Source organism: Barbus barbus (genome assembly GCF_936440315.1).
Source record: "Barbus barbus genome assembly, chromosome: 34".
Taxonomy (NCBI): Eukaryota; Metazoa; Chordata; class Actinopteri; order Cypriniformes; family Cyprinidae; genus Barbus; species Barbus barbus.
Genome location: NC_136762.1, coordinates 5,008,193 through 5,032,082, shown reverse-complemented (window position 1 = coordinate 5,032,082; position 23,890 = coordinate 5,008,193). Strand labels below are relative to the sequence as shown.

At 35.2% G+C, this 23,890-nt stretch overlaps 1 protein-coding gene across 2 annotated transcripts in view; it reads right to left on the bottom strand.

The window, feature by feature from the left end:
- Positions 1-23,890, bottom strand: part of LOC306854581 (roundabout homolog 1-like) — a 285,946-nt gene that overhangs the window by 120,624 nt on the left and 141,432 nt on the right. The window lies entirely within an intron of this gene.

Genomic DNA, 23,890 nt, shown 5'->3' with positions numbered 1-23,890 from the left:
ATAGGTCTTGGGGGGAGGGGGGAATGCAAACTGTTTACTATTTTTCAGCTAATGTGTGTATTTTTTCTTATTTTGATCTTTGTTACTAAAGCTAAATTGCTTGCTGCACCACCCGATGCATTTTCATTATGAATTTACACTTTTTTATTTTCTTTCCAAACATAAAGATCTGGATGTCCAACTTAAAAAAAATAAAATAAAACAAAATAAAACAACTAAAAAAAACCTCTATAACATATATATACAAGTGAAAAATCCCAATTTCATCCTAATCATTACATTAAATCCTCTGTAACTACACCTCAAACTGTACTATGGACTGAAAGCAGGTAAACATCTTACAAAAACATTTTTTATACTAGCTTATGAAAACCTTGAGGCACATTACGGCACATTTAGCTCATAATTGTGCTCTGGGGATAAAGACATCTGCCTGCTGTCTGGAACATTAGATGATGTGCTGCAATTTTGATTAATTTAAGAGCTCACGGTGCTTTCAGTCCTCTGTGATTACTGACATATTTGAGATAAATGTAACTCTGACGGAGTAACCTTCACCTCTAATTTCATTGTGTTGGTCTCTGGTCCTCTCTTAAGAGAGCTTAGAGTCCATGTTCAGATTCCATTAGCAAACTCAGGCATGTTCTGACAGTCTGTTTATCTGAGGATCACCTAGCAACACTAATGTATCAGTGCTCATTTGATGCCCATAAAAATATTTCATTAGCTCAACAGAACCATGAGAGACATAAAACAGTTAGATTTTTGGCATGATACCAAGTTGTCTTTCATTATATTTATATCAACGGAAAAGATCCTGCAGCATACAGCACTGTTGAATTTTAACTGAGTAACTGGTAACTGAGTTAGGAGTTTCCATCAGCACGTGTCAGCGCTAACAATGAATAAGCTAGCCTGCAGTTGATTTTTGACTTCACCTTATGCACAGAGGAAACATAACAATGTTTGTGGGCCAATCACAGAGAGGTGCCGTCAGCAGTGTGGAGAGATCGTAGCATTGCATGATGGATACTTCACTCCCAGAGGGGTTCGAGTCAGGCTCTGGAAACCGGCCACGGTTTAGGGAGCAACATTCACGTTAACATTAACACACACACACACAGTTTCATCTGAAAGATTTCCCCACGGGTCTAATCCATCTCACTCCGGACCACAAACACATCTCCAGACAGTTTGCAGAGCACGAGAGAGGACGATCTTCTAGTAGAAGAGTCTGTTTAGCTTAACGCTGACCAAGAACGATGCTGCACTCAATATGCTTCTTGTGAGTGGTGGTTGAATAGTTATACAAAAATAATAAAATGGTAATATTTTGAATATTACAAAATAACATAAAATAGCAACATATAATACAAAACATTTAAATATAGTACGCATAAAATATTTATTCCATTTTAATAATAAAATTAAATATTTTACATAAAATTAAAATGTACAAAAATAAAATAAAAATGTCTGGATTAAATAAAATAAAATGCATATATTTATTTGTATAGTTTTATTAGCTCTTCTTATTTAGATGCCAAAAATGAGACAACGTGACATTAAATTGCACAATAATCATTATTCTTTTATATATTGTATATTAAAATTATTAATTTCAATATTTAAAATATTATAATATTTAATTTTATAAAAATATTTTATATTAAATAAAATGTACAAAAATAAAATTAAGAGAATAAAAATAAAAAGTACAATAAAGTAAAAAAATAATCAAATAAAAGTATTTGCTTAAATTATTTATGTACATGGCAAATAAGGACAAAAGTAGAATTGAGAACAATGTCTAAAAAAGTACATTACATCAGTAAAACTATTTTGTTGACTGTTGAGTTGAACTTAGACAACATGGAAACAAAGCCCTACTATTTTGGATGAAAAAGTGATTGTACTTTATATCACGCTGTCATTTTTTATAACTGAGCACATGACAACTCCTTGGGTCATGTGTCGAGGTGCTTCGTTACAGAACGGATCCTCTGTTCCTGATCAGTTGCGGTTCAATCTCCAAATCTGCTTCCAGTTAAGTCCTTCCGACTCTGACTGTCCATCACAATGGGCACAACTGCAGAAATAGACAGGAGCCACAATGGTTCCTTGTTTCCCGAGCCGGCAGCAGTTGTCAGGCCAGCGCTCCCACAGCAGCGATTAGACGACACCTCGGCGGGTCCGGGTTAATTCCTCATCCACTGCCACTGGAAGGATTACACAGCACAGAGTGATGGAGAGGCCTTATCTCGCCTCACACTGATAAATCAGGTGCTAACACAAACCGCTGCTTCAACAGATCCACACCGAGGGAACGGACAGCGCTGATAGTGAAGCTGTTAGAACAAACGGCACCGGGAGACAAATGAGCGACTCTAAAACATAAGCCTGCTTGTGTTTCAGAAATGTCCATATGCTGCCTCCTGGCTCAAGTCTTGTTGCTTCAGGGTATTAAACAGCCTGAGGATTACAGATTCTAGACTTGAATCAGGATTCAGAGGATTTTCGGGTGGAAATGCCCCACACGTTGAGCTCGGATGACAATGGGTCAGATTTGTTGCAATCATGGCTGAAATTTCTGTCTTTGGCTAAAAACTAATTGTCAAAGAATTACATTCAATACATGATTGTCTTTTACTGTGTAAAGGTAGTCACATTTATTGTTGTTCTGTGAATGTCTGCAGGCAAAATTCAGTCATTTCAATAGGAATTTACTAAACATATGTTTACAATGTTGGCTGTACTTCATACATCACTACACTTTTATCAATAGACATTTGAAAACTAAGAAAAGATTGCACAGAAGTAAATTGGCATAAATAATCATATTTAAAATATTAATATATTTACAATATTACTCTATTTTATTTTATTACTGCTTGGTCTTAGTTCAATTACATTCACACTAAACAAATATGAATTGAAATATTACAAAATAACAAAAATATTTTTTAAATATGAAAAAATATATTTTTGAAAAATTATATAAAACAAAAATTAAATAAATTGCATTGAATTAGTCACAACAATTCCTTGTTTTGATGGCAACATGTGACTTTAAAATGCACAATAATTTTGATTTTATAATATTATATATTAAAATGATTAATAACGATTAATAATATTTCAATATTTCAATTTAAAACAATGTACAAAAGGATAGTACATTACATTGGTAACTATGACAATTTGTGACACTTCACTTACTTTAAGTAAGAAAAACTTTGGTGTCGTACTGTAAACTCTGTCATTCCCACAGCTAACAGTAGAGCTAGCGTGTCAGTCTGCTTAGCCTCCTCCGACAGTACGCTCTCACTGCCATCTGCTCTCCACAGCATGAAGACAAAATGACCGAGAGATGATCTGCTAAAACAAGCAGACAGCTGAAACAACTCCAGTCTGAGAGCAAAAAATACCTCCTCCCCGAACAAAGTTGGCTTTAAGTACTCGATTCCCTAAGGGCTGGGAAATCGAAACCCTTAATATTTCATAACAGTGTCATCTCCGACTGCAGATGAATAAAAACAGAGCAAAAGGGCCATACGTGAATCCCTAACAGTAGCTCTTTTGTGTATGTTAAGCTGTTCTACCAAAGCACTGCTATGCTTCCTCTGGACAGAGGCTCTCAGTTCTTCAACATCTACACATTTCTCTGTCTGTTATGACTCTTAATGCCTTAGAAGATTGAGAACAGACAACAAACAGGGTTCAGAGGCTTAAAAACAGGATAGAAACCAATTAATGACACTAAAACATTATACAGAAATTTTAAAGACTTAGAAATGCATCCTAGAGCGAAAGTAAACCTTACAAGTGGAAGTAAAATATCGTATAATATATAATATAATAATGTAATATATATTAAAATGTTTACTCCACTTTAATAAAATAAATTTAATATTTTAAAATAATAAAATAAAATAAAATAAAATAAAATAAAATAAAATAAAATAAAATTAAATTAAATTAAATTAAATTAAACATTTAATTGTACTGCTATATTAGCTTAAATGTCTTATTTGGATGCCAAAATGTGATTTTTCAAGTGCAAAATAATTGTAATTATTTCAAACATTACATATTAAAGTGATAATCGTATTTTAAATATTACAATATTACATACAATAAACTAAAATAAAAATTACATGAAATAAAATAGCAACATTACATAACATTGGTAATAATTTGTTTAGAGTTCAGTTGAACTTAGATATACAGGGAAACAATTCCCACTATTTTGAAAAACAGATAATAAATGCAAATCATAAGAGTGTGCTGTGATATGCAGCAGACTGTGTGTCCATGCTGTGTGTGATTTATGCTAATACAGGATTAGCTAATCTTTTGCAATAAACAGTTTGCATTTACCTGCTGTAGTATTGCATTTATCTTGTCAGGAAAAAAGGCAATATAGAAAGGGTTATACCCTCAGGCTTATCTGACCCCCTTATGAAATGAAATGCATAGATTCTCTAACAGTGGCGTAAGTGTTTGGGGAGTTTGTGTGGAAAGCAATACTAAATATCCAAGCGCAGAGCAGCTATCCGATAAAGACCAATACTCTGACTGTGAGAGCAGAGCGCTGGAACAGCCAAACCAATCTTCCTCTCTAATCGCCAGTCAAATCCCCTTGTTTTCACACTGATATGCAATTCATTAGTACGCTAGAGCGAACCCAAACCCACTTTTCTCCAGCGTTGAGGACTCATTGATTTATGCAAGGGCGGTTAACTCTGGCGGCTTATCAAAAATGATCATCTAATGAAATAAATTAATAAAGCAGGATCCTTGCGCAAATATCTGTCTAGCGGAGATAAGATGGCATAAAATGTGCGCTGGCTTGTGAAAGAGTGTAATGGTGGTCTCAAAGATTGTGAATTGTAATGTAGTCCCTGGAGATGATCTCTGCGGGACTCATTTTCACCATCCAGTGATCACTGTCTGACCAAGCAATTACCTTCATCAAAACATTTCTTACGGACACCGACACTCATGGATGCTTAAAGGACGACGCTGATTTGACTATAAGGGGTGAATGGAAATACGCTGCCAGGTTTCCAGCCATTGATTTATATGCCAAATCTGGTATATCACATTAGAAAAACGATAACTAAAAAAAAAAAAAAAAAAGCACTCACTTGAGTTAATACATTTCTAATTTCTAACAGTAACTGCAATGGAAACACATTCACAAAATAGTCAACTCATATGACTGATCATTGTAAACTGCAAGTAATTTATTACATTATAACATTATACAATTTAATAATGCATTTCTAAAATATATTTTAATAAAAACACAATATATATGTTAATTTAGAATAATAATAATAAAGATATATAATAAAAATTTAATTCAATATAAATAAATGTCATTTTAATGTAAAGTTTTAACATTTAATGTTAATTTATTTAGTTAAATTATTTTTTTAATTATTTGAATTATTTGATAAAACTGATCTAAATCTGACGGATCTAAACTGCAAGTAATTTATGACATTTAATAAAAATTAAACAAAATTAAATATGCATTTATATAAAATATTATAATAAAAATATATAATTTATACTAATAATGATATAATACATTTAATAAAATATTTATAAATTAAAGAATTAAATTAAATATATTTTTTATAATACTGTAAATAATTAAATATTTATAATATTAAATTTGTACATAATTTTAATTTAATAAATGTTAATAAAATTGCATAATACAACTGTCATTTCAATGAAAGTGGTGCTGATTTGCATTTTTTTTTTTTTTATAAACAAAATAGGAACAGCTTCTAAATGGATGGCAACAGTGGATGCAGAGGAAGCAAAAAATACTTTATCCCCACACCATTTGTTGTGAGTTTCTGTTCTCTCTCTTACAGAATAAAGCTCATGCACCTGGAAAACATCAGAAGCTGTGCATGGACAGGTGATCTAGCCCTCCTGGGCAAAAGACAAAGTCAAGTCCTGTCTATTCCCTCAAGCGGCTGAGGAGAGCCAAGTCCAACAGCCAACAGACCACCCTGAGAAATGAGACAAAACCATTGATGTTGATATAGTAAATCAAGACTCAAAATGAGTCTTCACACTCCATTTCAGGAAGCATCAGAGCCAGAGGACAAATCTGGACATCAAAGTCTCTCAGCATATGGGCCAAAAGACCATTAAAGAGAAGTTATGCACGTAGCAGTTAAAACTACACATCTATGCATATTTCGACTGCAGCCTGAAACTGACCTGGCACTTTGAAGCGTTTTAGTCAGAGTAAGTGAAGCACACTGTGATCTGTAGTGTGAAGTACTCACACAGCGCTGTGCTTACCTAGGACTCTACATATTTGCCAACAGCAAATAACAGCGTGTGCCCTGTTTGTGCCATCTCCTCTGGGCAAACAAAGCACCCTATCGTCACAAAGGCAGTGTTTGGAGATCACTTGAGTGACATGTCAAACAGACAGACAGAAAGTTAGGGAATAATGACACAAAATGTAACTTTGAAACTGAAATATCCATTTGACAAATGTCTCTGACTATTACTGAAAGTGAACACTGGTCACTGCCAATCACCATGAATGCCCCTTAAAGGGACAGTTCACCCAAAAATCTAAATCCTTTACTCTCCCTCATGTCATTCCAAACTTGTGTGACTATGAAAAATAAACGTGCCAAAAAGGGTTTTCAATAGCAATGTCAGAAAAAACGATTCTGGGTACCATATAGAACCTTTCATTGAACAGTTCATAAAATAACCGTTTTTCTTAGTTTAAATAACATTTGAATAATCTAAAGAAATATATATTTTCTATTATTAAGAACCTTTTGTGCAATGGAAAGGCTCTATATATGTTATAGGAACCATCAATGTCAATAAAGAATCTTTTTTAAGAGTGCTTAAGAGTTTAAGGAGGAAAAAAAATTATATAATTAATTTTTTTTTGCATTAATTAGGCTATATAATTATTATTTTATTTTTATTGTTTATTTATTTATTTTTGATTTCTCAGAAGAAAGTAAGTCCTACAGGTTTGTGACATGAGGGTGAGTAAATAACGACAATTTATATGATTTTCTGGGTATATAATGTGCAAAAAAAATTTGCACTAAAGCCAGAAAAAATATGTTGTTTTGTAATAAAAAAAAAAATGCATACATACATACGTACATAACTAATTAAATAAATAAATGTCACTTGTGTTTACAGGTCTAAAATTGAAATAAAGTCTATATAGTCATATTTTCAAAAACACAAAATCACAACAAAACTAATATATATATATTATATATATATAAACTTAATTCAAAATATGAATAAAAGTATAATAGTCTGAATGATGCTAAAAATAACAATGATATGTATAAAATACTACTTTATCTTAATGAATGCATTATATGGACAAAAACTCTCTCTTTCTCAGAAGAAGAAAAAAATGTACAGGTTTGTGACATGAGTATATAATGACAGAATTTTGTGTGTGTGTGCACACTATGCCTTTAAGGTGTCTGTAAGTTCAGCACATAGCATGAGATCTTTCTTGCTGTTTTCCTCCCTGTGCGGATCTGGTGTCAGACACTAAAGCGTCTCCGGGTGCTGGCATTAGCTGGGTGTGCGCCAGGAACGCCAGAGGAGCGGGACACCTGGAGGATGGGTCTTCTGGGATGTGTCTCAGCTGGCAGACCCACAAAGACTCGCCAAATACAGACAGACACACAAACACACATGCAAACATTCACATTCTTCGACGCGTACACACACACAGACCGAGCCGTTGTGAGAGTTGCCAGCTGTCAGACGTTCTTTCATCAGACTACAAACCACCTGTCTTCTTATCTTCTCCATGCAAGCACAGCAAGCTTCTCAGCTTTTTCCCTCCTTCTCTCAGTCTCACTCCAGCTAACAAACTGATGTTCTAAAAACGCTTTCCAAACATTCCATTTTGGTAGTGGGAATATTAAAATGTACAGTTTTTACAGATTAAAACGTTCTAATGGGTGTGCAATGTTTTGTAAAGATTATCACAACGTTCCTAATGTTCTACCAACTTCATTTTATTAAAGTCAACAAAAAGCAATGTGACATATTTCTGAGTGGAATGGACTACTCAAAAATAAATAAAATAAATTAAATTACATAAATAATTAAATAAAATTGGTTTCAGCAATAAAGATTTAACTGAATCATGGAGTGTGAGCACATTTTATGTAAAATATTAATAGAAAATATAGATTGATATATATTTAAACAATATTTGTGTACGTTAAAAAATTACAGTATTTAATATATAATATATATATTTAATACATGTAATATTTAATTTAAAATGTAATAAAAAAGTGTGTGTATGTGTGTATATATATATATATATATATATATATATATATATATATATATATATATATATATATATATATATACACACTGAACAAAATTATAAACGCAACACTTTTGTTTTTGCCCCCATTTTTCATGAGCTGAACTCAAAGATCTAACACTTTTTCTATGTACACAAAAGGCCTATTTCTCTCAAATATTGTTCACAAATCTGTCTAAATCTGTGTTAGTGAGCACTTCTCCTTTGCCGAGATAATCCATCCACTTCACAGGTGTGGAATATCAACATGCTGATTAGACAGAATGATTATTGCACAGGTGTGCCTTAGGCTGGCCACAATAAAAGGCCACTCTAAAATGTGCAGTTTTACTGTATTGGGGGGGTCCGGGGGGCTCTGAAAACCAGTCAGTATCTGGTGTGACCACCATTTTCCTCACGGAGTGCAACACATCTCCTTGACATAGGGTTGTCCACTCCTCTTCAATGGCTGTGCGAAGTTGCTGGATACTGGCAGGAACTGGAACACGCTGTCGTATACGCCGATCCAGAGCATCCCAAACATGCTCAATGGGTGACATGTCCGGTGAGTATGCTGGCCATGCAAGAACTGTGATGTTTTCAGCTTCCAGGAATTGTACAGGAATACAGATCCTTGCAACATGGGGCCGTGCATTATCGTGCTGCAACATGAGGTGATGGTCGTTGATGAATGGCACAACAATGGGCCTCAATCTCCTCACAGTATCTCCGTGCATTCAAAATGCCATCAATAAAATGCACATGTGTTCGTTGTCCATAACATACGCCTGCCCATACCATAACCCCACCGCCACCATGGGCCACTAGATCCACAACATTGACATCAGCAAACCGCTCACCCACACGATGCCATACATGTTGTCTGCCATCTTCCCTGTACCGTGAAAACCGGGATTCATCCGTGAAGAGAACACCTCTCCAAAGTGCCAGACGCCATCGAATGTAAGCATTTGCCCACTCAAGTCGGTTACGACGATGAACTGCAGTCAGGTCGAGACCCCGTTGAGGACGATGAGCATGCAGATGAGCTTCCCTGAGATGGTTTCTGACAGTTTGTGCAGACATTCTTTGGTTATGCAAACCTATTGTTTCAGCAGCTGTCCGGGTGGCTGGTCTCAGACGATCTTGGATGTGAAGATGCTTGATGTGGAGGTCCTGGGCTGATGTGGTTACACATGGTCTGCAGTTGTGAGGTCGGTAGGATGTACAGCCAAATTCTCTGAAATGCCTTTGGAGATGGCTTATGGTAGAGAAATTCAATTCACGGGCAACAGCTCTGGTGGACATTCCTGCAGTCAGCATGCCAATTGCACGCTCCCTCAAAACTTGCGACAATTGTGGCATTGTGCTGTGTGATAAAACGGCACATTTTAGAGTGGCCTTTTATTGTGGCCAGCCTAAGGCACACCGGTGCAATAATCATGCTGTCTAATCAGCATCTTGATATGCCACACCTGTGAGGTGGATGGATTATCTCGACAAAGGAGAAGTGCTCACTAACACAGATTTAGACAGATTTGTGAACAATATTTGAGAGAAATAGGCCATTTGTGTACATAGAAAAGTCTTAGATCTTTTAGTTCAGAAAAATAAGGAAAGTGTGTTCAAGCGCCAGCAGAAAACAGTGTACAGAAATACTCTTTGAGAGAAGCAGTCTTTATCAGCGGAAGTTAAAAGTAGCTCCTAAGTGTATTTACTTATCTTATTAGTGTTTAGCGCAGTTGTCATTGCTAGGAAACGCTCGTTTTGTTTACTGTGTGGAGACGTGCTGACATCATGTTTGGTCTCGTTCTGTCTCGCGTATCTTGTCAGTGTCTGCGCTTGCTTGGCCATTTGTTGTGAAAAAAATCAGGCTAAATTCAATTAGTATTTTGTTAGACGGGTATAAAAAAGCTTAGTTTACCGCGGCAGCCATCGCGTGAAAGCTTCCTCATGTGATGATCGAAGAGTGTAAAGACCATCTACTCTACCGTGCGACTCCACCGGGATGGGACACCGGCAAAGTGTATCGCTTTCCTACTAGTACTTGTTTCACTTCTGTTTCAGTTTTTTTATAACCATTTCTTGCTATGTGTACGTAAATTGTGGTTTGTTAGCATGTGTGTTTGGCAGTGTTATTTTTTAAGGATTACTGAAACTACTGTCATTTGATTTGATTTGTATTTGTTATTTATTTTAATTTTAATTAAATTATGTCTGAATTTATTATGTCTGTATAGGTCTTTTATTAAGTTTATATAGGTCTTTTATTTAATTTGAGTTATTTTAATACTTCAACAAACTAAATGGAAATGAAATATTTATATTGAATTTATAAATGTGTATGTATATATATATATATATATATATATATATATATATATATATATATATATATATATATATATATATATATATATATATATATATAGTATATGTAAAGAACCGTTTGTTCTTTAATGTTTTGAATTGTTTTTAGCATTATTTTTTGTTTCTTCATTTAAATGTTAAGTTTTGAAATTTTGTTGTATGCATTTGTTATTTTTATTTAATTACTTTATTTTAAAAATGTGTATAGGTAGTATTTATAAAGTTTTAGCTTTTAGTTGTTGTAATACTACAATCGATCGCTTCTGTTGTCCTCATTTTTAAGTCGCTTTGGATAAAAGCGTCAGCTAAATGACTATATAATAATAATAATTATTATTATATATCTCAAATATTCTTTATTATTACATTTAAATAAAAATAATAAACAATAAATAAACTATAAAATAATAATAATAAAATTTATAATTATAATTATATAACTGTATATTTTCTTAATTTTAATAATTTATTTATTTTTGAAATGTATATGTAATAATAATAAAATTGACATATATATAATTTTATTATGATTGTTATATATACACATTTCAATTCAAATAAAATATTCCTTTAAAATTGACAATAGTGACTTGAATGAATATTACTACTTAGTACGTAGTAAAATAATACTTACCTAGGCTAAAAATGTAATGGATGGTAGCTACAAACCTAATAAATATGTTTAGTTCCCAACATCTACACATACTAAAAGTTTCCTAAGTTATAGTAGTGTGTTTGGAATGTTTTTGTCCCAAATCATAGCGCACACGTCCATCTGCATTACACAACTGCTCTTATCTTCCTCAGCCTATTTGTTTTCTTTCTGCGATTGCCTTTGAACCGTGTGCCAAGCCGTTTCTGGGTAATGTCCCACATGTTCTGACAGTGGGTTGATTCAGACCTTTTTTTGTATATGAGTGTTTGGGCGGGGCGGTTAAAAGGAGTGGCAGGGGTGGTCATGGGATCACGGAGGGGTCGAGTCTTGTTGGCCCTGACATCACAATAAGATAAGCGATGACCAATCGAGGGTCGTGTCTGCTGCAGGGTCAAGGTCTGTGCGTTTCGCCTCTCTATCTCACCTCATTTTTCTTTCCGCCATCATCTACTGTTTGTCTCTCTGTCAACGGAGTGTTTACGTGCAGATAGGATGAGATTTGCCAGACCAGAACGAAAGCACCAGCCTGGAAAGGATGTAAATAGTCCAGGAATACCTATGAGAAAGCAAAAAACTGTTGCGAGTGGAAGGAAGGTTTCCCAAAAAAGTCTTTAGCGGTACATGCTGTTTAGCGAAGCCAGCGGTGTCCATGATGTCGATGCATGCGATGAGACGGGTCAAAGGGCAACCGGGTCTGAACGAATAGGGATGTGCGCTAGATGGCTGTGCTAAATGCACCGTGAATGGCACCCGGTTCCGGGCGGTCAAATAAAAAAAAAAACAAGATGCGCAGTTTCCAGGTAACGGAGGCGTAAAGTGTGTGTGACAGGTCAAGCTAATGGGCCACGGCTCCTCTGAGAAAACACACACACATCTAAATGCACAAGACTGATGCAGCCGCCAGCTGTCGATGAGAAAACAGGATGTGGAGCTTATCGGAAGAGAGTTTCCAATGAGAGTCAGCAGATTTTGGGTTACTAGGGCGCTAAGATAAATGAAACCCTGAAATTTGGTAAAAATATGAATAAATCTACTATGTATTAACTGTAATAAGCTAAAAAGCATCAGTATATAAATATATATAAATAATAGTAAGAAAAAAAAATATATATAATTTTTTTTTGGTACATTTATATTTAATATATAAAATAAATGACGATATATAAAAATTAAATAAAAATGATATAAAATATTAAATACAAATATGAATATATATGAATATATATATATATATATATATATATATATATATATATATATATATATATATATGTGGTAATTAACTTTTTTCAGAGATGAACCAAAAACATTACATTCAAAATGGTTAGAAAAAATTAAAAAGAAAAATAATGCATTAATATATATATATATATATATATATATTAGTTTTATATGTAATAAAAATAAAGATATAACATTTTATATTTTTATTACATATAAAACTAATTATATATAATTATTTATATTTTACATTATATATATATATATATATATATATATATATATATATATATATATATATATATATTAATTCCTTTAATGATATATTATTTTAATTCAGAGATGCTAAACAGAAACATTACAATGATCACAAACATCAAAATGATCATAAAAAAACCCCACATATGAACTAATGAAAAAAAAAAATTTATAGAAAAACATAGTGGTTAATTTGGCAACTATAGTAAAGTCCCACTTTTTTTATTTAAAAGAGCTGAGTGATTAGATTTCAGTGTGATTTAAGCTAATAAACTTATAATAAAGAAATTTATTTTAGCAATTTGTAATTTAAAATATGTTTTCCACTGACATTTTTTGGTCTTGTACCCCATTCCAATATGGCCGCCTGACTGAACTTACTGTATGTGCTTTAAAGTCGTGATGAAATATAGCAGTAGTAACTATCATATGTTACTTCTCAACTGTTCAAGTCTTTTCAAGCGAGCTTAACAATCAAAGACAGGAGTTTATATACTGTAATGTAAACAGGCACTAACAGGTTTTCTCCCTCTTTCTTCCTCGCTTTCCTGCTCAGAACCGCTGATTCGCAAGAGCTCAGATATCAGTCAGGTCCAATCCACTGAGGTGGACACAAATTTACACGACACTTATAAGCCTTGGGGGGTTGTTCTCTTCACCCGCGTCCAACTGCGATTAACTTATCCCCTCCCCTCCCCTCCCCTCCCCCGCCGGACATCCTTCTGCGCTGCCCCAGTGCATCTCTGTCAGCCAATCAATAAGCTATTATGGCTCCCAAACAGCAGGTGAAATGAACTTATAAGAGTACCTGCAGACTCGGCAGTCTGGTAATCCTGTTGGAAAGGGTCTAATGAGGGAGAGCAGGCCACGGCAGAGGAGTGTTTCAATGACACAAACGCACACACCTGCAACAAAACCCGCAGCTGTGCTGGGAAAGCGAGGAGCGTCCTTGAGAACACCTGCACTGCGGTGCACAGAACTGCGGAGAAACTACAAATATTATTACAGTTCCCACCGGTATTTGCACATATTTCTGGCATTCAATTTGCATAAGTTCACTGCACTCGATGGCCCTGAAAACCACAGTTCGCCAGGCACTACACTTATTGTTTGTGCTTCAAAACTGTGGTAAGGTTGCCCATGTTAAATTATGATTTTACAGTGGTAACAATAACTTTAAATGGTATTCTAGCAGAAACTGTGGTTCCATTACATTTTTTAAAGACAAATAACTATGTATGCACCAAAATGTGGTTGCAATTTTAACATAACAAAGTGACATGGCATTTTATCCTTTATGCAATATATATATAAACAAACACAGAGAGCTGGGTAAATAATCAGGTTCTTACTGATTCCACATTACATGACAAAAATTGTAGTTAGTTACGTAATTCATTACATTACACATTTTAGGTAATATAATCACAGTACTTTTTGATTACTCTTAACATAACTTGTTTTTCAAATTAATTTAAATAAGATAATACTGTACCATTCTGATATTAAAATGCAAAGACAATATATTAAATTTGTTGTTATTAACAACATAAAGTGAATTAAGCATTACATCAGTTTCCCAAACTGGGACTCGTAAAGGAACTGCAGGGGGGTTGTGAGTTTAATGAAAAGCTAATAATTAGTTCATAAAAATGTAAAATTAAAATAAATATTTTTAAAATAACTTCAGTCAAAATAAAACATTTACTAAATAATTAAAAAAATAAATTTTTACCTGCATGTCATGTAGGCATTTTAGTAAGAAAACAAATTTAAAATGAGAAAGAATTAAGGAGAATCAATATATTATAAATAATCTATAGCTATTGTGTGAATATATGTAATCAAGTAATTAATAAAAAAGTAACTGTAGTCTGGTAACAAGTATTTTAAACTGTAATTTAATCTAAATACAAGTACTTCATATTTTGGAATCTGATTACATAAGATTAGTACTGACCAAGTTCAGAGGCTGTCATATGTGGATCAACTTACTTTGTTGTGTATTTTCAATATGAAAAAAAAATACTTTTATATTGATTCAATGGATTTAGTGCATTTTGAAGAAAAAAAAAACATGTCATGGATTTATTGCATTTTGGGAAGAAGAGTTTTTATAAGAAATCTTTGAAAATCAAAATCTGGATTTGAATTTTTAATGTTATTATAACCTAAAGATGCAATGTGAAAGTTTGAAACAGAAAATAGTGGTTTTCGAAAACACATTTTTACTCAAATTAATGAAAATGGATTTATAGCGTTTTGGAACCAAACTCTTCATATATATATATATATATATAGAAGTGCTGTCAAACGATTAATCGCGATTAATCGCATCCAAAATAAAAGTTTTTGTTTACATGGTATATGTGTGTGTACTGTGTATATTTATTATGTATATATAAAGGCACACATACACAGCATATGCTTTACATGTATTTACATGTATATATTTATATTCATTAGGGCTGTCAATAGATTACATTTTTTAATCGCGATTAATCGCACACTTATCATGAAATTAAGCATATAACATTTATCTTGCTTAATATGTTCATTTTGTCATTATTTACTATATCCAGCAAAGTAAACCAAAAGATTGACGGGTGATTCTCACAAAACTGTATTTTCTGTAATCTTATTTCAAGATAAATTTAGATATATCAAAAAAATTAAAAAGGACACTTGGGAGACTCCAAAAGGACACCAAAGAAGTTCGTATAATTGATACATTTGTGCACACTGACTAAACACAGCAACATACACAAGACAAATCAAAACATTATCCTGAATGTGTGTGAAAACAACGTGAATGTACTGAAATGTGTCTGTGCATGAATACAACATATGATCTGTGCGTCAAGAGCGCTCAAACACGGTGTATCAGACTCATGCCTGCTTACGACTCCTGTACGTCTTTACCTTGATTGCAATCCTCAACCATCAAAATTCAAACATCAAAAGAAGCTGGTTTGCTTTATCCAGCCGAGAAAAGGTAGTTTGCATATCGTACAGTGGTGGGATGTTACGACGTTACGTTCAGTCTGTATTTCACACTGCGCGATGAGTGAGTGAGCTCTCACCCTCTTCAGAACAACAAGAGTAAAATCTTTCCGTGCCACCGGCAGCTGCCACTCGACATGTCACCGTTATATGCGCATGGAACTCGGCCTGCCTCTCGACCTGTCACCATTTAGAGGCAGCTGTCACCGCTATATGCGCCTGTCACCGGACTCAATGCGACTATACACGTCTGCCACTGGACTCCTCACGGTTTAACGCGCTCGCCTCTCGACCCGTCACAGCTGTATAAGCCGGTCACGGGACTCATCACGGTTATATATAAATGCTCTGAATAATAAATGTTCTGTTTCACGTATGGCCGTGCCAGGTCCAGTGCCACGCGCATATAACGGTGACAGGTCGAGTGCAGGTCAAAAAGATTTTACTCCCTCTCCAACAAAAAGAGCTTGCGTTTTAAAGCAAAACACACTGGAATTATTAATTCACTGAAAACGCTACGTATCTATTCTCTCCGCCATCTCTTATGTCATCAGCCTGGTTTTCTTTACATTAGCCCTGTTTTGGACTTTCCCGGAGTTTAGCGGCTTAAAATGATCTGATTGCAAACAGAGAAGCGAAATCGGGAAAAAAGATTTAGAATAGAAATAGTTTCAGTAATTTTGCGTTAATTGCGTTAAATTATTTTAACGCGTTAAGGGTTTTGAATTAATCGCATGCGTTAACATGTTAACGATGACAGCACTAATATTCATATAATTTATATTATATATAAACATTGAATATATAAACATAACATATTTTTCTTAAATATACGCATGCATGTGTATGCATTTATATATACATAATAAATATACAGAGTACACACACATACACTATGTAAACAAAAACGTTTATTTTGGATTCGATTAATCGCGACTAATTATTTGACAGCACTAATATATATATATATATATTTTTTTTTTTTTTTTTTTTTTATATAATATGAATTGGTTTACTGTTTTTTGGAATATGGACATGGCAGCCTTCTAAAGAGATGTTTATGTCTACAGGATCCAAAACCAAGCTCTTCTTAATTCGTGCGCACTTCTCTGTCTCATAGCCCGACACACTGACCCTCAAATCACTGCCGTCACCTGATCCGCAGGCACTGTTCAAATTAAATCAGTCCAGTCACCCCGGGCAGATCCAGAGAAACCTTCCCCAAAAACCCTTTTCAAAGGTTCCTTTCAGACAGCTCTCTCGTCTTTATCCCCCTTCCATTCAATCATTTCATCCACGTTCTTTGTGTCTTTTCTTTATGGTCGCGCGGTGTGGGGTTACGCTGGAATGTTACAGTTTCACAGCCACACCCAGCTCAGAGGGAACAGCAGCAGGCGGACAAAGGAGGCCGCTGTGAGTGTTTGTGACATTTTCAGACGGCTCGTCTAGCTGCTACAGCTGTTTTGACAGCGATTTGACAATTTCATCTCTTTCCTGCAACACTGCAACGAGAAACAGGCGATACGGAGTCGGGAAACATAAGAAGAACCTGTAATTCCACATTTCTGAGATGTATCAACCTATGCAAACACCATTAATCTATCAGTCGAACTGCAAGGAATGCGACTCGTGACTCTAACTAGACGTCTGATATCTAACATAGTGTTAATTAGAATTAGTTTTAGTTTCAAAGATTCATCGGCTAGTTCTGGAGTGATTCTGTTTTGATTTGATTTGTGACTCTGAAACTGTTCCAAGGTCAGAGTCACGCCATGTCGTAATGTCCTTTCCAGAAGGATTAGCGCCATAACTGAAGTGCCTCAAAGAGTGCAAAGCTAAGCCAAACGCACCTCTCCTCCGCCAGATCTCTATCTGGGGCAAGGGTTCAAGCTGACCTCGCCATTCAAACTATTGCAGCTACGTGTGTGACAAGACTGTCCCTGTCCATTCATTTGTTTACTCTCTGTTTGTCTTTCACTCTTTTGTGGGGTCATGAGCAGCAGGACTTATTGTGACAGCACTTCAAACGATCTGATATACAATGTACAACGACACATGTTTTGACCGCACTTTGAACTCTGAACTCATTTTCATCAGATTTTTACAGCTTGTACAATTCAATTAATTAAAATTAATGCAAAAAAATGAAAACGAAACTATAAAAATGTAAATTGAAAAGAAGTTTAAGAAATTTAAATTTAAATGTCTCATTATTCATCACTCAGTTCAGAAATCTTGTTTAATTGACTTTTACTATCTATATACAATTATTGATACACATTGATTTTTGTATTTGCAAACAAATAATGTATTGTAATGTACAGTCATGGCCAAAAATATCGGCACCCTTGGTAAATACGATCAAAGAAGGCTGTGAAAATTAATCTGCATTGTTAATTCACAAAAATCTAACCTTTCATTGGAAAATAAGAATTTAAAATGGGAGGGAAATATCATTATGAAATAAATGTTTTTTCTCAAATACACTTTGGACACAATTATTGGCACCCCTAGAAATTCTTATGAGTAAAATATCTCTGAAGTATATTCCCATTCATATCCACAATTTTTAGCACACCAGGATGATTATGAACATGAAATTATCCAGCCATGGCTTCCTGTTTCACAGAAATATAAATAGGAGGGAAAACAAAGCCCAAATTCCCTTAATCATCCATCACAATGACAAAAACCAAATAATGTATTTCTGATGTGCAGCCAAAGATAATTGAGCTTCACAAATTAGTGAAGTGGCTTTAAGAAAAGAGCTAGAGCAGTGAAAATCCCCATTTCCACCATCAGGGCAATAATTAAGAATTTCCAATCAACATAAAATGTTACGAAACTGCCTGGAAGAGGACATGTGTCTAGATCGTCCTAATGTACAGTGAGGAGGAGAGTTTGAGTGGCTAAAGACTCTCAAAGGACCACAGCTGGAGAATTTCAGAAAACTCTCGGGGTCAGAAAACCTTAAAAAACAATTGTCAAACAGCACCTACATCGCCATGTGGTTTGGGAGGGTTTCAAGAAAAATTCTCCTAGCTCATCCAAAAACAAACTCCAGCATATTCAGTTATCAGACACGACTGAAACTTCAAATGGGACTGGCTTCTATGGACAGATGAAACTAAAAAATTAGCTTTTTAGCATCAAACACTCAAGATGGGTTTGGTGAACACATGGATAAAAAGCACCCCATGTGTACAATGAAATATACTGCTGTATTTTTCATGCTGTGGGTCTATATTTCTGCTGGAGGTCCTGGACATCTTGTTTAGACACATGGCATCATGGATTCTATCAAATACCAACAGATAAAAAAATCAATAAGTGACTGACTCTGTTAGAAATCTTATAATGGGCCATGTTTGGATCTTCCAACCAGACAATAATCCAAACACAAAACTCAAAAACAACACAAAAATGGGTCACTGAGCACAAAACCAAGCTTCTGCTATGGCCATTCCAGTCCTCTGACCTGAACGCTGTAGAAAATGAGTGAGGTGAACTGAAGAGAAGAAGCACCATCATGGAGCTGGGAATCTAAAGGGTCTGGAGTGATTCTGGATGAAGGAATGGTCTCTGATCTCTTGTCAGGTGTTCTCTAACCTCATCAGGCATTATAGGAGAAAATTTAAAGCTGTTAAACTGGCAAATGGAGGATTCAAAAAGTATTGAATAAAAGGGTGCCGTTAATTATGGCCAATGTGTATTAGAGAAAAACATTTATTTCATAATGATATTTCCCCCCATTTTAAATTCTTATTATCCAATGAAAGGTTAGATTTTTGTGAATTTTTTAAATAAAAGGATTAACAATGCATATTAATTTTCACAGCCTTCTTTGATCCTATTTACCAAGGGTGCCGATATTTTTGTCCATGAATGTATATGTATAATAATCTTGCCCAATTCAATTCATACAAATTAATTCAATAAATTAAAAATAAATGAATAATGTGTGTTTCATTTATACAATATTTCAAATGTGAAATTTAAATGGGAACTTGCATTACTTTATAGTTCTTTTTTTAAATTAATAATTTTTATTAATTAAAAATGAACTATAAATAAATACACAAATAAATACATTCAAAATCCAATTCCTATTCAATGAATCCAGTTAATATTGCATATAATATAAATAAATAATTTTATATATTTTAAATAAATATGTAAACTTTATATAAATGTGAAAAGAATTATGTTGTCAGATATCCATAATATACAAATTAATAAAATATTGTATTTAAAATTATTCTTCATATATGCCAAAAAAAAAAAAAAGATAAATAAATAAATAAAGGGCCATAGCTAGTGGTAAGTGAATGTTTTTATTTATTTATTTATGCACTAACGCTCTTCCTAAACTATTCTAACCATCTAGACTAACAGGCAACCAAGAACCACAATCTTAGAAATGTGCTGTACTACAGCAAATGAGGGCAGACGGGATGCATGAAATAGTATGTCCTCGGAAAGAAATATCTTGTTACGCTTGAGTTGCATCACTTATTCCTGAACTTTCCAGCAGGAAGTAACAAGCACACTTATAAGACGTGAGACCAGATTTTTTTTAAAACAAAGAAATTGTTGCCTCAAAATCTCTGATATTTCTCATCTTCCGAAACTTGTTAATCCTTTCTGGACTCCACTAGTTGATTGAAAGGATTCAAGCGACGGCTTAACCTTGCTTTAATAAACGCTTAAGTGTAGCGGAGCAGGACAGCATCATAAAGATGTTTCAAAAAATAAACACGGAAAAAAGAGAGAGAGAGAAAAAAACACTTTCCTCTCAATCCCAAAGGCCATGGGAGACTCTCGAATGAGAAGTGGGGGATTAGAGACAGCAGCGGGAATAATACTTGGGCCCTCCGTTCGAAGGGGGGAGATTAGCCTCCGAGACACACTTCCTATCTGGGCCTCCGACCGAGAGGGACTGTACAATCAGCCGTGTTTATCGCAAATGGAGTTCAGCCAAGAGGAAATCACTCTGAATCACATGGGTCGTATCTACAGGCTCTTGCACCAAATAGTTTCGGCTACGCTGTGTTTATCAGGACGGTCGCAAGGGGCCCAGGTGGGGAGGCACTCGCTGCGTCAGCACGACTCCCTTCAAGGCCGTACGAGATGTGTGAGAACAAACTGAACCGCTGAAGGACAGAACTCTAAATGAACCCCTATAAAGACATCCCAGGACAACTATAAAGGTTTTTAAGGAATTAAATGCCAGATTTTAGCCATAACAATTTCATAAATTAAGGTTGCACGCTATAGGGAATGATTTGAGCCAAGCCAGCTGGTTCCAGAGGGATTTACCTTGTATTTGTGGACCACCATAAAATGACCTCAGGAGAAGTTATCTCCACCTGTCTGAGGATGCGGCGCATTTCCTGGGATCAAAGCGAGTCTGAAATGCTTGGTCATAGCGAGGGCCTCTAATTACCACCGATGAGCACATCTACCTACCTAGCCTCCATTTCTAGCAAAGCCCAGATGCCCAGAGAAGATCAACATCCACCATCTGTTCAAACTATGCGTTTTTTATTTCCTGACACAGTTCTTTTTTTAGCTCTAACTTCTTCTGTTTCTTTGCTGGCTGGGGATTTTTATTGTTGCTCTAGTCATATCTATGCAAATGTGACACGATTCACAATATCTGTAGGCAACCTGAGTGTTTTAACGCCAGTATGCAAAACATAGGTAAATATTTCCAGTGTTGTCAAAGTTGTAGACTAGACAAAGCAGTGTAACTCCCAACTGAGGGTAAAAGACCATCATTGTCAGAATGAGTCAGTAAAGGGTATCATTCGTTCACCCAAGACGCTATGGGACAGATACAGAAAGATGGACAGGTCGCACTCAACAACTGTCCGGACCTCTTACCCTCACATGGCAATCCATCCTGAAGTTGTCATCCATCCTTCCAGCTCTCACCACCGCTCATTACTGCGGTGAACTTTCTGACCCTTCTCCATTCGTCCATCTCCCCTCGTCCATGAGTTCAGCAGTGGGAGATCTTTGTCTTCCACAAAAGCAGAACAATGCCCTAAAACTCCTTCTCGCCATTACTTTATCTTCTCAAGCCACAGTTCGCTGGTTTCTCCAGCCCACTTAGTGAGGAGTTTCTAAACCTACAGGGCACTGATCTTCTGTCCCAAACAGGGATTCAACTTTTTTTATGGAGCACAACTGCTGCAATTAGGGATGCATAATATTACAATTCCATCTAATGGCAAAAAACAGATTTTTTTTCCATGTTATGGTCAATAACCAATAAATGGTGACTTGTCAGATTTGTCTTATACATAGATTTAAACTAAATGCATGTATTTAAACTAAATATGTGTGTATATATTTGTCCAAATTAAAAAAAAATATTCCATGTTATGTCCAATAACAACTAATAGATTAAAATTCATATATTAAATTCAAATTACAATTTAAATATATAAAAAATTATTATTATTATTTTAATTGAAATATTCTACTACTTTGTCTGAATACATGTAAAAAAAAAAAAATATGCACTAACATTTACAACTATTTTTTAAAAATGCTAAGCAAATTTAGGCATCACAATATTATAAAGTATGAAAATTTGATAAATGAATTCTTTGATATTTGAAATGTGTATGCACAATATGCAATATTGACCGATACCAACTAACAATAATAAAAAATCTCCAATATTGGCCGATAATGTATATAATACCTATATATATTGTGCATCCCTAGCTGCAGTTCCAAATAAATTGCAATATCACACATCTCCAACTTTTTTATGCCACTAGAAATAAGATGTTGGAATCAGATGACTGAATATGCATGGCAGATGTTGCATGGTTCGGGGGCCTGAAGTTGAAGCAATTAACCATATTAATGCTAATCAGGTCGAGTACAAAACAAGAGCTAGTGTGGATCTCCGGAGAGATGAGAGCATGATAACATGGGGAAAAGCAGGAAGAACCTGCACTTATCTTCTCTGGTCTCTTTTTTATTTCTGTCCATCCCCCAAGGGCTGTCAGTAACTCCCCTCAGCGCTGTAATTAAACATTGCAGATTAGTTTTCCTTGTAATTTCTGGGCATCTGCAAATAGTCCCCGTGACGTTAAAGGAGAAACACACCCACCAGCCAATTAAAGAGAGCCGGTTTGCGACGATTACCCTTACTGACATCTCAAAAGCAGATGTGAGAAACACTGTCTTCCTGCTCTTCTTGGGTTGGGAATACACCTCAAATCTAGTTGATTTTCTGCAGGAAACACTGTGCTGTTTAACTATTTTCAAGGAAAAGTCCACTACTTAGCTTACCGCCGAGTCTGAGAGCCAAAATGTGCTGCCTACGTGTCTCCTCCGAAAAGAAAAACACACAATTTAATTAATTTTTGAAATGTCAGCAGAGGTATGAAGAGGTTTGAAAGGATCGTGGGACATAATTGCACTAAAGAATCAAGAAGATGGATTCTCAAGGGACCCAAAATCTTGTCCTTTTCAGCTACAACGTGGCTCCCTCTTTTAATAACTTAATGAAACGCAAATATTCTCAGAGCGAACTGTGGAAAGCACGTTGGCGCTTGAGAGGGGAAAAAGGACAAGCAAGTGAATTCTGCACAGCTATGATGAATCTATAATGGAAACGGGTTGGTTTGAATATCAAAGGCGGCGGAAGCACACAGATGTAGCGGAGGGGAACATCCTGCCAGGGAATAATGAGGGGTGTCACCCACCCTTCAGAGGGCGAACGCCAACTGTCCCCCTCCGTTTCACAGATGAAACGTCAGCTTGATTTTGTGTCTGTCACGACAGCAGCTCCTCCTTTGTACCAGCCCTAAAACTTTTTTGGACTTTTTGCCACTTTTACTGTAAAGACTAATACAGAACGTAGAGGAAATGATGTGAAGAATATACTGGAATGGGACTTGGAAACGGCAGAAGCTAGATTTGAATTCGCAATGCTCACATGACCACCCCAACATATGAATATGTGCTAATAGCACTGCAGAAAGTGATTTATCAAACCT